The sequence below is a fragment of the Protopterus annectens genome, chromosome 6.part1, assembly GCF_019279795.1.
Source record: "Protopterus annectens isolate FY-2018-M chromosome 6.part1, PAN1.0, whole genome shotgun sequence".
Taxonomy (NCBI): domain Eukaryota; kingdom Metazoa; phylum Chordata; order Ceratodontiformes; family Protopteridae; genus Protopterus; species Protopterus annectens.
In genome coordinates, this window is record NC_056738.1 from 388,160,288 (window position 1) to 388,178,243 (window position 17,956).

The window sequence follows — 17,956 nt, forward strand, 5'->3', positions numbered from 1 at the left end:
TTTGCCATCTTACCTCTTTATATTCAATAAGATCAGCCCAAGGACCACCCCTTCCACTTGTATTTATCACTTCTAAACCCATGAAGCCAAAGTCATGACCTGGGTTTTCCAAGCATTGATGAGACTGCATTTCCTGATGTCGTTCATATGCTCATACTTTTGGTCCCTGAATTTTCTCTGCGTCTTTCCAATGTAAAATCCCTTACATTTTTTACATAATGCCAAGTAAACAATGCCCATGGTGTTACAATACACCCTAATGTAAATACCATTAATGGTGATAACCGTCACTTTCAATGACGTGCTTGCATAAACTGCAAAATCCACATTTGTATGTGCCTTTTTTCTAGAGGTATTGGTCAAATCACCACCCTCTCCATTTTCTAGCAATTCCTTCAGATTATTCCCCCTCTTGTATCCCATTTTAATACCACTCCCCACAACATTCTTGAATTCATGAAAACAAGAAAAAAAAATTCAAATTTTTCTTTAAGATCTCATAAATGTGGGAGCAGTCAGGGGAATAAGTAGTAATAAATGCCAGTGAGTACTCATTTTTTTTACTTTTCTAATTGTGGCTACATCAATGGTGGTGGTGTCACTTGTGTCCATAATCACATCACTCTTTAATAAAGGAATGTAAAATCCAGTAGTCTTCTTATCACTAACTTCAGTACATACACTTTTAACCCCTGGCTAAAAACATGTTGGTCAGAGTCTCACATTCGTCCATATAGGTTTTATCCTCTGAAACCATCCTAGTTTATGCGTACAAATTGACCCTTTACAATACCTTGTTTTTGATGTTCAGAGTGGCAATTATCATAATGCAGAAAACAATTTGAAAAAGTAGGTTTCCTGTATATATTACTAATCAACCTCTTGTTACTTGTATCCCTCAAAATTCTCACATCTAAATACAAAATGTCATAACTCCATTGGGAAATAAAAGTAAAAAAAGAGGTAGTTTGATTTATGTATTCTAAAAATACTTCCAATTCATTCTCAGTTCTATTCCACACAATAAAAATGTCATCCAGGGAACGCATGTATAAATCCCATGGGGGGGAATCACCATACCTCTTAAATACATTTTTTTTCTCCCAATGTAATATTGCAACATTAGCAAAAATGGGAGCACATGCTGCCCCCCCTTGCAACTCCCTTTTTCTGCAAAAAAAAAAAATAATATCCACCAATAAATACATAGTTGGGTTTCAACATCATTTCCATCAGCACATCCAAAACATTAATCTCGTTGGAAAAAAAACGCCTCTAATAGAAATTCATGGTACCAATCCAACCCCAAGTCCTGGGGTATTACATTAAATAAATTAACCACATCTACAGTACAAAAAAAGTTAAATCATCCCTGTATTTTATTTCAGACAGCTTGGTAGGAAAGTCCCTACAAATATGTGAAACACCTTCAAGTTTTTTTTTTTGTCTGTTTAATATCCACAAATTTCACCTAGGGATGAATCTTTGATTTAGTTGCATTGACAGTTGGTCCCATGGGTGGGTCACTCAAATTTTTGTGTATTTTGGACAACCCATATATGAAAGGAACAGTGGGATAGTTTGTTGTTAAAAACAACCATTCTTCTAAAACAATTTGTTGTTGATCAAGCATATCCTGCAATATCCATTTTTTTACACAATTGGTCCAGCAAATCCCTTTCTGTGTTAAATTGCAGTGCCTGTTATTCAACATACATTGAAACTCAAATTCACAAAGTTTTTCAAAAATCAGTAAGAGCATTGCAGGGGGAGGGGGGTTAGAAACACTACTCATTCTAATAACATTAATTTAATGTTTAAATTCTTTGTCTTTAAATAATAACCTGAGGTTCAACTTTCACAAAAAAATTTTAAATCTAAAATCAGGTCTGCAGTGTTAGTTATGACCATAGGAATATAGTAGTTCTACAATGTTTTTATCAATTGACTTGTCTGTGTAGTTATATAAATGAAAACAATTATTTGGAAATCAAGGAGTATGAGTGGATCTTGAGACTTGCCAGTGACTGTGCTCCTGGTTTAAATAGTATGGTAAGCCTTAAACCAATTTTGGTTAGGGAACAGTTATAGTAATGTAAATAATTTTAATGTTTTTAGTTAGTTCTTTTAAATGTTTTAATATGTTTTATATTAGTTTAGGTCATGTGATTTTTTGGCTGCTGGTCATATGACCTTTTTGGACCTATATTTAAGAGTAGAGAACTTTGTATTTTTCAGTATTGATGAAGGATTGTATCCGAAAGCTCTGCTGTGTTTGGTATTAAAGTGGTTTTTCCTTTCGTGTACTTTTTGCTTGGTGTATTCTGGCAGTTGGTCTTGGCTTTTAGGAAATCTACCCATTTATTTGTCTCCTTTTCAAAATCCAGGCTGTGTTCTCCTGTGTCTAAAGTAACCTTATTCAAGTGGCTGTCAGATTATATTTTGTTTCCATATTTGAAAGGCAAGACTCTTTTACACAAGCCTAAAGGTTATTCAGTTAGGACTGTAGCTAGATGCACAACTTTTCTTTCTAGAGTACCTATGGATGCCATTTGCACTGCTGATACTTGGCTGGGCCACCCTACTTTTGTATCACATTATAAGCTGGACATTCAGTCCAGGGCTTCATTTGGTTCTGTTATGTTGCGGAATATCCTTATTTCCTCCCAAGGAATTGTGGCTGGGGACTCTGTCCCACAGATTGAATCCAGATGGAGCAGACAATCTCTGATATGTGTACTCACCATAACGATATATCCATGTTGTCTGTCACTATCTATTTCAACCATTCTGCCCTTGACTTTCTTATTGATTTGGTGAGTCTTTCCCTCTGTGATAACTGGACAGTGGAGGGTTTTCCATTCTACTCGTCTAGAGTCTCCCATTTCCCCTGGGTATTTACATTGTATTTGTGGAAGAGGTGGGGATTAATTGGATATGTTGGATCATTATATTTTGACTCATGGGGCAAACTTGATCTGGGGAATTGATGGAGGAGCAGGGAGTTGTGGGTAAGGGGGGTGGAGCCAAGACAGGCCAAAGGCTTTAGAGCTGGCCAGTGTCTGATCTGAGTTATATCTGAAGTCTGAAAGGTTGAACCAGACTGAGGCAGACAACACGGCTCTATTGTCATGGTGATTGTATAACTTTTGTATTCCTTTATATAACCTGGCTATATGGGTAGATCCAGCTGTGAGGTTTTTCTGCTTGTATCAAGCAGTTGGTAATTGTAGGTCTAAAACTTTAGGCCGTTTAAAAGCCTTTATAAAGTCTATGTAATCAGTAATGATGAAATCATCATACGTTACATCAGACTCATACCAGAGTACAGAATAATAATATGGAAGCCTTGTAAGAAAAACTAGCATGAGCAAATTGGAAAAGAGTACAGAGGAAATATGCCAAGGGCTTCCTTGGAAGTGAAAATTTAAGTTGTTATAAAAGATAAAAATATCTGAACTTGTTCAGTTTCACATATACGTTTAAGAGGGGATCTTATTCAGCTGTATTGGGCATTTAGTGATAACTACCTATGGAAAATGGTGTTATCTACATGTAGTAGAGAATCATCAGACATCCTGTAGATGAGATTATTTATGAATGACAGATGTACTAAATGGTTCTCTGTGAAAGTAGTTGATGCATGGAGTAGACTACAGATTATATTAAAGCAACTACTAGTTTAGATATTTTTAAGAGCAGCTTCAACACTTATGATTGTTTTTGGTATATTGTCAGGCTAGAAGGGCATTATTTCCCATGCCTGAAATATTGATATGTATGTTTACAGGTTCATAGGAGGCTACTAGGCTACCGACGCTAGAGCCCTTACAAGCCTAGCCATATTTATCCTGAGTTGCCCCAATTGGAGGTTAGGAGAGTGAAATTTGCAGAGGTAGTGCTCTAAGGTAATTAATACCAACTTCAACTGTCCAGGAGGGACATGGTCACCACCTCAGGAGTGAATTTGCCAGACAGTTTACCCAACATACCCATGTATGTTGGTAGGTCTCCTAAGACAGTGAAGTAGCTGCCTTTTGCTCACAGATAACGAGCTTAATATCAACACTAATTTCAGCTGTGAGAGTTCATAGGTAGGTACTAGGCTATCTGCCCGAGGGCATTTATAAGCCTAGCCAGAGTGTGTCAGCTTTCAACGCCCCATTGATTAATTATAACTGATCCTCTGTCAAGCAGAGCCAATGAAGTGATCCCAGGGGTGTATTTTCTGTTACCCATCCACTCATCAAGGTTTCTCTTGAGTGTTAGTGAGGGGCTCTGCCTGATGTAATTTGGAATTTTGTTCCAAAGCATGGGAAGTCTCTGTGACAGGAATCTATCCCTCCAGCATGTTCTATTTATTGTTGTGGCGAGGTTTAGCTCACTGGGCACGTGGCTCGCAGTGACTTGGATTTCTTTAGGTGGAGCATATCCATCAATTCTGAGTTGGACATGGCTTTGTAAGTCAGGCAGAGATCACCTCTGAGTAAGTGATATGCCACTGAGTACAGCCAGAGTTTTTTCAGTCGGGCTGCATAGGACATATGTTTGAGACCAATAATACTCTTGGTGAGGTACTTTTGTGGGCGGTCCAGTTGTTGGAAGTGTCTTGTGAGGTACATCCCAAATGGGGCATTGTACTCTATGATGAGTCTAATGAGTGACAAGTAGAGGGGCACTATAACCTCTTTATTTCTAGATGCGAACACTTTAGTAATTAGATGGGCCACATAGAAGGATTTCCTAACTACTTTGGCAATATGATTGTCAAAGGAGAGATTACTATCTACTTGGGTCCCCAGATCTCTTATTACCTCTTCTGTATTAAGGGGGCTGCCACCTATGTGATAATTCGTGGGTGTTTTTTTTTTCCCCAAACGGGATGACTTTGCATTTTTGGCATTTAGCTTGAGGCCATGACTTTGACACCAGGTGTCTGTCTCAATAAATCCCTTTTGGAGATGTCCCTGTCAGGCAGGAGAGTCAATTATGGCTCCCAGTTTGCAGTCATCGGTGAACTTGGTTAGCCATAGTCCTGTGTTTGCCTGTACTTCTGAAAGGTATATGCCAAACATAGGGGTCCCAGGACCGAGCCTTGCGGGACACCACTTGTGACTGGTTTAGAGTCTGACCTGGAGGCCGCTATTGTTACTGTGTGAGTTCTGTCTGTAAGCCAGTTGGCAACCCATCTTGTGACGTAGGGGTTTATGTTCAGGCTGGTGAGTTTTTCTGTAATACCCGAGTGGGGAATGGTGTCGAAAGCCTTGACGAGGTCAAGGTAGGCTGTGTGAACCACCTTTCCCTCGTCTGTGGCCTTGGTGACTGTCTTGAAGAAGTCAGCCAGGTTTAGTAGGCATGATCTGCCCTTAACAAAGCCGAACTGGGTCGAGTCAAGTGTTTGGAGGTTCCCAATGTCTTTGTTAATGAGTTCTATGATGCGCTCCATAGCCTTGCAGACCAGGCTAGTCAGACTTATGGGGCGATAGTTACCAGGGTCAGTTGTGGCCCCTCCTTTATGGAGAGGAATAACCATTGCTGTGTGCCATTCTATGTGCACTTAGCCTGTGGAGAGGCTGAGGTTGAACAGCGTGTTTAGGTGGGGGGGTTAGTTCATTCTGTAGTTCGTGCAAGACGCAGCCTGGGACACCATCTGGTCCCATTGACGCTGTGTTTTTGGCTTTTGAAAGGGCTGTTTTCACCTGTGCGTCTGTTATTTTTGGGACACTACACTTTTCCAGTATTATTGTGGGCCCTTTTGGAGGTGAGAGGGGGGTGAAGTTTGCACTGAATCTATCTGCCAGGATGTTGGCAATATCAGTAGGTTCAGTATATTTTGTGCTATTTTGCACTAGTTCAGTGCATGTCTGCGAGTTGCCACTTAAATTCTTAACATAACTAAAGAAGGCTTTGTGGTTATTTTTTGAATCCTTGGCTATTTTTCTTTCGAGGTTAACCTTGGATGATTTCATGAGGGATCTCAGTTTCTTACTGATACTGATCAGGGATGTCTTTCCTTGGGATTTGCTTTTTTTCTGAACTAGTTTCCTCCTATTGCATGGGTCCACCAAACTGGTTTTCTTCTCTTAGAGGAGTGAGTCTTGGGTTTGCTAGGGATGGCACGATGCATGCATCCTTGTAGGTGCTCATAGAGTGCATTTGTAAAGGTTTCTCCATCTTGGGCAGCGTTATCCTTTATCATGGGGGCTGTGAAACTTACCACCTCTGTCTTAAGTAAGGTGAAGTTTGCTTTAGAAAAGTTTTTTTACTGTTGTTTCCTTAGTTGGGGGTGGTGGTGTGGTGTGGACATCCAGAGTGATTAGTTTATGTTCTGATCTAACCAGTGACGGGTTGACCTCTGGTGGTGATGACTTGGTCCAATATGTTTTCACCTCTGGTAGGGGAGTTTACCAGCTGATCCAGGGCATTTGAGTTGATGAATTCCAGGAAGCTCTGGGCCTGGGAATTTGTACTCGAGTAGTTTTCCCAGTGAATGGTAGGGTAATTGAAATCTCCCAATATCAGGGTGTTTGGTAGGACCTTCATGTTTTCCAGTGTCTCCAGAAAGGTGGAGTGGTGGTCCCGGGTCATGGAGGGTGATCTGTAGCAGGCCACAATTTGCATTGCAGATTTTCCCAATGTTAGTTGCACATGGATGATCTCAGAGGTATCATGCTGCACCACTAACCTGGAGGTGTAGGTATCCTTGATGAATATGGGTACACCCACTCCTTTTGTGTTTCAGTCCGTGTTCTGTGGCCGAAACGTGTGGTATGAGTTGTAGCCCGGTAGTGCTGGAGTGCTTTCTGGAGCCGTGAACCAGGTTTCAATTACTGCACAGATGTCGATGTTCTCCATACTCAGGAGTGCTTCTAGCGTGTGCATTTTGAGATTTAAACTCATGGCGTTGAGTAGCATAACCCTCATTTTTTTGTTAATTGTGCTGTTTACGGAGGTGGGTTTGACTTTTGAGCCTTGCCTAAAAAAGGCACAATGGGGGCAGCAAGAGCCCTGGCCAGAATTCAAAAGCCTAGGGGTGACAGGTGCAAGCCGTCTCTTGCGAAGCAACGCGGCTTGTCGAGCATGTTGTCCCAGGCTGACAGACACTGGATCCCCTTTGAATGACACCAGAAGCTTAGTCAATTGTTGAAATTGATCATTTTTTCTTTATACTGAGGTATAATTCTTGGTGAGGGCAGGATGCTAGTCAGGGTCATACCAGCCTGGGCTACATGATCAGAGTGCTCTTCCATGTAGTCCAGGGAGGTGTGTGTCAGGTCAATGTTAAGTTGTCAATCTCGCCTTCATTCTTGCTGGATGGGTTCGGAGCCGAACCTCGGCTCCGACTCGGCCACTTACTAAAGCTCGAGAGCTAATTTTACCGGCTCGAGGCAACCCTATATCCCATGATGCTAGGTGATAACTACCCAGATCTCGTTTGCCGCTTCGCTGACGAGGTACGTTTTACCGGCTCTTGGTAAGTGTTGGGATTTTCATTACTTCAAAGTCACCTTTGAAACTTAGCCTTCCCACTCCCTTTCTTTGTTTAGTTAGCTAACAGTTATATTACACCCTTTTTCCCGTTAGTGCTAAATTTTTTTCCCCTTTTATCCATTTTAATCCATCCCCCTACTTTAGGCCTTAGGCCTGCTCCTTTCCTAGTTCCTGACAGGGATTCTCTGCTGTGTCTGTGGTGCATTTGTGTATCCCTGTTTAACTAGTTTGCTTGGATTGGGTGTGTGTGTCTGTGTGTGTTTTTTTACTTGTGCCTTTTCTTCGACAGTACTATGTCGAAGGACACAAAGGTCTCAGGCTTCAAGAAGTGTGATTCGTGCTGTCAGAAGATGTTTCTGACAGACGGTCACACTTCTTGTGTTTACTGCCTGGGACCCCTGCACCTGCAGGACTCTTGTTCTGTGTGCCATGCATTCAGCCCAAGAGTCCTGCAGGAGCGCAGGAACAAATTAATATTTAGGGGCTTATTAAAGCCCGAGGGCTCCCCGCCTAAGTCCATGCCGGGGAAGCCCTCGAAGCCAGCAAAACCGTCGGCTCCGAGTCCTAAGCCTTCGGCTGCTGGCTCATCATCTGTGGCAACATCGGCTCCGGCTGAAGCCGATGCTTCGGTGCCGCAGCTTCCAACTTCGGCTCCACTCGGCGCCGATACTGCTGAGCCTTTACTTCCACGGTCGGCTCCAGCTGGAGCCGACGTATCTTTGGCTCCTTTGGCTCCATCCATCTCCAGAAAAAGATCCAGATCTCCATCTCTGGAATCGATTCATTCGGCTCCAGGGTTGCCCTTGCTCTCAGAGCGAAGCCGTTCTTCTCGGTCATCCAGGCTTTCCGACCAAGACCTCGAGAGAGTGGTCAGTAGACTGTTAAAGTCTCAGGCACTGGCCCAAATGCTTCATAGCCCGTCTCATCAGACAGTGGCTATTTCAACTCTACCTACTATTCCTCCTTCGACTCTCCCTCAGAGTTCGGAGCCGGAGCTCCTCGGAGCCGTGACTGTTGTGACGTCAGAGCCGATACCTCCCCCTTCGGCTCTGTCGTCTGCTCCGATCTCCTTGAATACCTTCATTGGAGAGATCCAGGCGCCTGGTCTCTCTCTCCGGCTCCGAGGGGGCGAGTGGCATTGGACCCTTGTCCGACCCCGTTCTCCCTCTCGGAGCGTCGACGCTGATGAGCTCGGCCCCAACATCGGCTTCGGAGCCGTCCATGTCGGTGCGGCCTGGGGTTCCTATCTCTTCGGAGCGGGAGCCCTCTGGCCTATCTGATAGGGGAGCCTTCGAGGTGATGAGGAGTGTACTAGCCTCAGGGCACGGTCAACAGTCAGCTCCATCAGCTCCTCCCACTACAGTGCCTGCTGACGCCTCTTCCCACTCTCTTGCTCCCGGACCCAGAGACCCCCCGCCTCAGGTTTCCCCACTGGGAATATCTTCCTCTTCCGAGGCTTCTCCTGACCCTTCAGGTGAGCCTCCGTGCAAGAGGACATGTAAGAGGAAGCATGTGGACTTCCCTGAGTCCATTACATCCGATACCGACTTGGATGTGTCGGAAGGATCCCCAAGGTCCCCCTCTGAGGATGTCTCCTTCTCAGACATCCTTGAAATCCTGAAACAGAGGGGGAACTGGTCTTCCCTTAATCCTTCTGAGGACAAGTCGGTTTACCTGGAGGCGTTTGGTTCTCGACCCTCCACCTCCTGGATGTCTCCGCCTTTCGACCCCCTTATGGACGTGGTGGCACGGAAGGCGTAGACGGCCCCGGATTCGGTAGAACCCACCCCATGGAGGCCTTCTAAATTTATTATGGCTCCAGCGGATAGGCAATTTCTAACAAAAGGTGTCCCGGTTGATGCCATGGTGGTGGCTACAGCCACCAAGAAGGAACTAGCCGATCCTTCAGTACCTATCCATCCTCCTAACAAGGATTCTAGGACTATGGATAGGTACGACAAGCAGATGTTTTCTTCAGCAACCTTTGCCATTCGGTCGCTGAATTACTTGTGTCACTTCACCTGCCTTTAGAGAGATGTTCTCAAAGAGTTGGGTGAAGTTTTACAGGATCCGTCAGCTGCTGGGTCCCAAGAGAAAATCAACTCACAGCTGGGAACCCTAAACTCCATTGTTAACTCCTCCATGTGGCTCATTTCCTATGCAGCCGATGGAGCGAGTAGGGCTGCAGGCACAGGTGTGGCCTTAAGGCGTCACGCCTGGATGCAGCTTTGTAATTTTGCAGACGTTGTTCGGCCCTCAAGTGAAAGACACCTTGATCAGATGCGAGCAAGATGGCAAGACTCTTTCTGCCATAGGAGTCCGTTTCTCCACCCCTTCCAGACCATATCCTAAGGGTCAAAAGGGTGGAAAAATGTGGTTCTGCAAATCACAAGGCATCACGCCTGATGCAAGAGGTCAGTTTACCCCCAGAGGCAGAGGGGGTAACAACAACAGACGCCACCCAAGAGGCAGAGGGGGTCCGCAGAATCAGGGTAACAGAGAGTCTCTCTCTGACAAACCCTTCCAACATCCCTGAGATGTTGCCTGACTGTCCACCTTCGGAGGCAGTCGGGGGAAGATTATTGCTGTACCCAAAAGCCTGGCTCTCCCTTACTTTAGACAAATGGGTACAGTCGGTTATATCCGAGGGTTACAAAATTCCTTTTATCCAAACCCCAACTCAACAAAAGGGATCCCTTCCAGATGTTTCACCCAGTCTAAGGGAACAAGCAGTGCTAGAAATTTCAAAACTACTAGCAAAAAGGGCCATCCAGCCAGTCCCAGCAGACCAAATAGGATCCGAAGTCTACTCAAAGTTCTTTTTGGTACCAAATAAACAGGGGACTGGAGACCAATATTAGATCTCAGCAAACTAAACAAGTTTGTAAAAAAGACGAGATTCCGGATGGTCATGCTACAGTCCATTCTACCCTTTCTGGGCAAGGACAATTGGATGTGCTCTGTGGACCTTCACGATGCTTACTATCACATCAAAATTCACAGGCGCTCCAGGAGGTTTCTCCACTTCCGGCTGGGGGCCAGTCACTACCAATTCAGAGCCCTGCCCTTTGGTCTCACTACAGCCCCCAGAGTGTTCACCAAATGTATGGCAGCGGTTACGGCTCACCTGAGGCGTCAAGGATTCCAGGTGTTTCCATGTCTAGATGACTGGCTCCTCACCGCCACCACCAGGCATCAACTTCTTCAGGCCAGAGATTACACCATCCACATTTGTAGAGGGCTAGGAATCTTTATAAATTTCAAAAAGTCTGCCTTGTCGCCTTGTCAATCTATTACCTTTATAGGCGCCAACTTGGACACCGTGCAGCTTTCAGCAAAGCTAACAGATGAAAGGATTTTAGATATTCAAAATCATGTCCATGTTCTGCTTCAGAGCGACAGAATTCAGGCCAGGTATGTCCTGAAAGTATTAGGACTCATGGCGGCCGCCATCACACTTCTTCCTCTTGCCCGTTTTTACATGCGTCTTCTACAGTGGATGCTTTTCGCCCAATGGTCTTTCCAACAACTCCCCATGCACTACAAGATCATGATAACTCCAATCTGCAAAAATCATCTCTCTTGGTGGATGAGCTCCCATCAAGGCAGACCCTTTATTCCCCCCTCTCTGGTCACCATGGTCACATCGGACGCCTCCCTGATCGGGTGGGGGGGCATTTTCAGGGCAGAACGGTCCACGGCACATGGCAACCTTTCGAATGCCACCTGCACATAAATGTCCTGGAGATGAGAGCAGTGCTTTTGACGTTGCAAGCCCTCCAAGACTCTCTTCCCCTGTGGACTATTGCAATTCAAACGGACAATATGTCCGTAGTGTGGTATATCAACAAGCAGGGCGGAACCAAGTTCTATCCCCTGTGTCGAGAAGCTCTCAGACTTTGGCAATGGGTGATCTCTTCTCAGCGGTTTCTGATAGCAACACATATCCCCGGGAAGTCCAACATCATAGCGGACAGGTTGAGCAGAGCTATCCTCATGCCACACGAGTGGTCTCTCAAACAATCTGTGACGGAAGAGATTTTTCAGAAGTGGGGCCTTCCTTGCTGCGATCTTTTTGCTACACCTCAAAACAGCAAATGCCCCGACTTCTTCACTCTCTTCCCCCTGCCAGGCCATCCCCCCCAGAGACGCTCTAGTCCACGATTGGCCTCAGGGACTTCTTTACGCCTTTCCACCCCTTCCATTAATATCACAGGTAATTCAGAAAGCAACCGCCTTGAGAGCCAAGATGATTCTCATTGCCCCTTATTGGCCTCAACAGATATGGTTTCCGTTCCTGCATCGTTATCTCTTGGAGCAGCCTTGGCATCTGGATCCAGTGCCAGATCTTTTGGCCCATCAGTCGGGGCAGCTGCACCAATCCCTTCATTCTCTCAACCTCACTGCTTGGTTGCTCCACTTCCGTCCCTAGCCAGGCTTCCTATGATTTCAAATCCCGTCAGGGATATTATAGTAGCTTCCCTTAAATCTTCTACCAGAAGGATTTACACTAGTAAATGGCAACGTTTTTCCTTCTGGGCAAAGGCTAGAAATATAGATCCGTTCACTGCTCCAATTCACTCGGTCTTAGATTTCCTAGCTGAAATTTTTCATTCAGGGTCTTCATCCTCCACAGTAAAAGTTCAGTTGGCAGCCATTTCAAATTTTCACATAGGTCTTTCGGACTGCAGCATCATGTCCCATAAGCTTTGCAAAGCATTCCTGAGAGGTGTCTTTTTACTCAAACCTCCGATCAAAGATCCTCCACCACAGTGGGATCTAAACCTAGTTTTATCATCCTTGATTCTACCTCCCTTTGAACCTGCGGCTTCCTGTTCACTGAAATTACTTTCCTGGAAAACACTCTTCCCGGTCGCGGTTACATCTGCTAGGAGAGTATCTGAACTTCATGCCCTCTGCATTTGTCCTCCTTACTTAGTCTTCCACAAAGACAGAGTTTCTCTAAGAACGAACCCCTCTTTCATACCTAAGGTGGCTTTGCAGACAAATTTAAATCAATCAATTGACCTCCCAGTTTTCTTCCCTAATTATACGAACAGGGCGGAGCAAAAACTGCATTGTCTGGATGTTCATCATCAGCTCCGATATTATTTGGACAGAACTAAACAAATCAGGAAATCTGATCAATTCTTTTTGTCTTATGCAGAAAATAGGAAAGGCTTTCCAGTATCGAAGGTAACTTTGTCTAGGTGGCTCTCTTCTTTGATCACGTATATTTACCAACTCAGAGGCAAAGAATTGCCTTCTAGGCCAAGAGCCCATTCAACCAGGGCACTAGCCACATCAACAGCCTTTCAAGCCAGACTACCAATAGACACTATTTGCGCGGCAGCCACATGGACTTCTCCTCATACCTTTGTATCGCATTACAAATTGTACATGGCCTCCAGAAGCAGGGCAAACTTTGGTTCCACCGTTCTCAAGAGTCTGTTCCAATGAGCCACCCAGGATGAAGGTGCTAGGGACGCGATCCCATCCAGCAAGAATGAAGGTGAGATTGACAACTTAACATTGAGAAGTTATGTACCTACCATAATGTTCCATGTTAGTTGTCTTCTCTCGCCGCCTTTCTTACGTCCCGCCCGCCATCCCCCTAGCCTAGACAGACCGAGAAGTTTTTTCCCCCTTCTTTGAAGGGTCCTGATCTTGTATTTACAGCCAAATACCTTGTCCTAGGGTAACTTCAGCTTAGATAGCAATCCTTTCGGGGTTATCCTTTTCCTCCTCCTCTCCAGTTGGAGGACTATATTGCCTAGGTTGTTTTTCAGCTACCAAACGAGATCTGGGTAGTTATCGCCTAGCATCATGGGATATAGGGTTGCCTCGAGCTGGTAAAATTAGCTCTCGAGCTTTAGTAAGTGGCCGAGTCAGAGCCGAGGTTCGGCTCCGAACCCATCCAGCAAGAAAGAAGGCGAAAGAAGACAACTAACATGGAACGTTATGGTAGGTACATAACTTCTCATTCACACCAACATGAACAATGACAGAGTCATATTTGTACTTGTTCTTGAGTGACCTGAGTGCTTGTGTTATGTGACGGATTCTGGCTCCCGACAAGCAGCTAACAGTAACCTTCTGCTTGTCCAGCCTAGTGAGTGTGCCTGACTATAGAGTCACCTATTACTAGTGTGTTAGGTATGTTATTTCGCCTTAAGGGCTGTGATTGTGCGGCACACTGATTTTGTGTTTTATGTGTTGTCTGGTTTGTGACGGGAAGTGCAGGATGTTTGGGTGTCTGCTTTGGAGGTCTCTGATGCTTTTGTAGGCTTTTATTTAGAGCCTCCGAGTATGATTTTGTGTATTTGTGTGTTTTTTGCCAGTGCTGTTTTAGTAGGTCTGTGTGTGGCTGGAGTTGTGGTGCAAGTGTTAACCTTCTCCTCTTGACTATCTTTTCCAGTCTTGGGTGGAGACAGCTTAGCTTCCAGTTTGGCTGTATAATTGCATCTCTCACATATGTTAGTGTTTTGTGGTAGCAGGAGAGGGTTGTCTGTGTACATTAGGCAGTTGTAACATTGCCTCAGGATACCTAGATTCACCAGCTGGACTGGAGAGTGCACCTGAAGTTGCCCTTTGGTCATGCCTGAATCGTAGGATGAGCTGCTTAGTTGCTTGGTTGGTGAGGGGTGAATAAAGAGTCTTGCCCTGCCTGGCAATCAGTGTCAGGGTATATTAGTGCTTGCTATTAGGTCTGAGCAAGTGCTGGGCTGTAAGATGCTTTTTGACTGCTTAGGTTGAGAGTTAGACTAGTTTCAAGGGAAAAACTGAAGAGGAGACTTGTTGGAGCCGGGAATAATTTAACCATAGCTAACCTGCATTGCCCAGTGCGCAAAAGCGGTTTTTATAGTAGAGAAATGAAAGAGATAGAAATTAGCCTAAAATGGCCAATAAACTACTAACTTCTGGGCTGGAATCAGTCCTCCAAGGACATATAGGTTGCTCAAAGCTCCCCTCTCTCACAGGTGAACAGAGAAACGTCCTTCTATCCAAGTAAGGTATGGGCAACTCAGAAACTACTATCATAGCCCTGAATTCAGTACTAGCCTGAAAACTGGACTATACTAACTTAGAAAGGTGGGAAACAGGGATTATGTTTTTGTTTTTGTTTTTTTTTTTGGAAAGATAAGGCAAAAACAGTAAAACAAAATACACTCAAAACAGCTCTAAATGACTACTAACGATCAAAAAAGGCTGTTGCACTTTAGTGTGTAGCCTACAACAGTTAAGCAAATTATTTAAACAAAAAACTTTTTAAAAGTGCAGGCAGTCAAATAAGTACAATATGTGAAAAAAACAAGCTTTTAAATCACAGTGAATGCCTGAAAATCTGCATTTAGGTGGAAAACAGTTAAGTACAGCAAGAAAGTACAGAAAACTGATACTTAATCACTCCAAAGTCTCTCTCCTAAGCTAGAAGGCTTGTATCACTTTAAGGCTTTCTAGTGCTACCAGTAGGTTAGTTACAGGAAAGATGGGAGACCAGCGCAGATGTGGTCTTTTAAACCAGAAAGTTGAAAGAGATGGACAAACTGTCCAAAATGGTCAATAAACTAGTATTTCTGGGCCAAGAACCTCTCCTCTTATGGTAGACACAGGCTACCTAGTGCTTACCACTCCCACTGATAAGCTAGAAGGCTTTCCTCCAACACAGAAAGGCTTGGAGGCTCAGAAGCTTACTAACAATCCTGGATACAGCAACGCTGTAACCGGACTAGGCTAGTTATAGAAAAGGCAGGAAACCGGCACAAGTGCGGCTTTCAAACCAGAAAGTTGAAAGAGATGGGAAAAAACTGCTCAAACAGCCAATAGCTACAATTTCTGGGCCAGGGACCACTCCTCTTGTGGTAGCTAGGCTACCTGATGCTTACCACTCCCACTGATAAGCTAGAAGGCTTCCCTCCAACAAGGAAAGGCTTGGGGGGCTCAGAAGCTTACAAAGAGTCCTGGATACAGCAAATCTGTACCTGGACTTGACTAGTAACAGGAAAGGCAGGAAATAAGTGCCAACACAGGCTTTTAAATCAGAAGGTTGAAAGAGATGGAAAAACTTCCCAAACGGCCAATAAACTATAATTTCTGAGCCAGAAACCACTTTTATGGTAGATAGGTTACCTAGTGCTTACCACTCCCACTGATAAGCTAGAAGGCTTCTCTCCAACTCAGAAGGGCTTGGGGGGGGGCTCAGAAGCTTACCAACAGTCCTGGATACAGCACATCTGTACCTGGATTACACTCGTTAAAGGAAAGGTGGGGACCAAATGCAAAACAGGCTTTTAACGAGAAAGTAGAAAGAGATGGAAAAACTGCCCAAATGGCCAATGAACTATACTTTCAGGGCCAAAACGCACTCTTCCTGTGGTAGATAGGCTACCTAGTGCTTACCACTCCCACTGATAAGCTAGAAGGCTTCACTCCAACACAGAAAGGCTTGGGGGGCTCAGAAGCTTACCAACAGTCCTGGATACAGTAAATCTGTATCAGGACTTGACTAGTTACAGGAAAGGCAGGAAACAAGCTTAGAATTTTATTTTTTTATTTTGTTACAGAAAAGCAGCTAAAACAGCAGTAAATACAATTCAAATTGTAGTGCAGGCCAGCACACCCAAGCGTGTAGCAACACTACGGCAAATACAGTTCAAATAAATGCAATTAAATTAACAAATGACTAAAAAAGTGCAGAAGGCAGTAAATTAGAAGGCTACTGTAGAGTAAGCGACTGAACAGATAGCATGCAGAAGAGCAACTAAGACAGTTACAGTAAGAGCAGATGAATTTTATATATATATATATATATATATATATATATATATTTGTAAATACCTAATTAATCTGGAGGCTTCCTTCTCAACTAAAACCCTGTCCTGTGATCCACAAACACCACCACAATCCTTTACTAATGAAGCCAAAATTTCTGAGGCAGTAAAATTACTTGCAAAGCCTTCTAAAAATAAAAATATTAAGTCTCTGCAAAAATCTGACCACTCACCTTGAACAGAAACACTCCAGATCTACCACTTTCGACCACATCAGCAACAGAAATGTTTCAGTGGTAGGTGGCTCTGTTGTCTGGCACAATCACTCATCACTCTCAAGACTGGACTTAGTGAGTTGCTTTACAGGCACCAGGAATTCTGACTTTAAAAGGGCCCTAAGGACCATATCTCCTGTCAAACATGACTACAGTGTGGTAGTGAATGTCTTGATAAGGAAAACCCTGAAAGACATGCAGAGAGACATGTCAGAACTTTTCATACATTTTATAAATACAAGTAAGATATTTGTCCTGAGTGAAATCCTTCCTTCACCTTGAAAGATGCCTAGATACAAAGAAAAGGTAATTGGTTTCACTACTTGGTTAAGTTGTTGATGTCATTCCTGGGGGATTCAGTAAGTGTCAGCAAAGGACAAAGATGCTCACCAGTTCAAATTATTTTCCTAAAGATAGCGTATAAGTTGTGTTCTAATGTTTTGCATACTGACTAAAGCCTCTGATGCCCACACTGCCTTTTTAGGGAGAGTCCAGTTGATGGACTTTTCAGCGTAACTAACCTATCAGTTCCAGAACTGGATCACTTTAAGGTGGCTCTCCTCAATGCCAGTCTAAACAACAAATAGTCTGATCTTGAAGCACTTCTGTATTTGTAAAGCATCAATGTACGATTAATTACTGATGGAATGTTTAAATGTAAGGACAGCACTCCCTCAATACTTGGATTTTGCACTTTTCATGTCTTAAGACCCAGTGGCAACTGGTGGAATTTCCATATCTGTCAAGGAACATGTTACCTCTAGGCAGATCCTTTGGGATTCACAAACTGAACTCACTGAGCTACAGATCACTCTAGATAGAATTCATCATTGATTAACATTTTGCTACAGAATACCTTCTTTGTTCCTTGATGATGTGTGATTACTCAGTATTCTACATGATTACTCTGTTAAGCAAAAACTCCACTATTTTGGCAACATTAAGTACCCTTCACTGAACTTGGGGCACCTGTATCTCTGTTGTAGTATTTTTCTAAAATTCTTAGATTTAATAAACAGAAACTTCCTTGAGCAGTTGATAAGCAAACCTACTATGAGACCTCATTCTCAACCTGATTTGTTATGGCCACATCTTGCACCTCTCCTCTAGTATCTCCTTCCTCAATGAAATCTGACCACAAACTTGTGACCTTCTGTAAGCTCCCAAAAACAAGCCTCATGGAATTTAAAGACTATAACTGCACCAGTCTTAACTTACTCTTTGACAAAATATCAAAATTCACTCTTGATTGCATCGCCTTTGACCTTAATACAGCAGCAAGCTTTACTGAGGAATTCTTCACCCATTTAAAAAAAAAGTGTAGAGGTAGCAGTCCCTAGAAAAACCAGGTGTCATGGGATATTCAAAAATAAATAACCCTTATGATCCACCACTGTAAATAAACTCTACAATGGAATT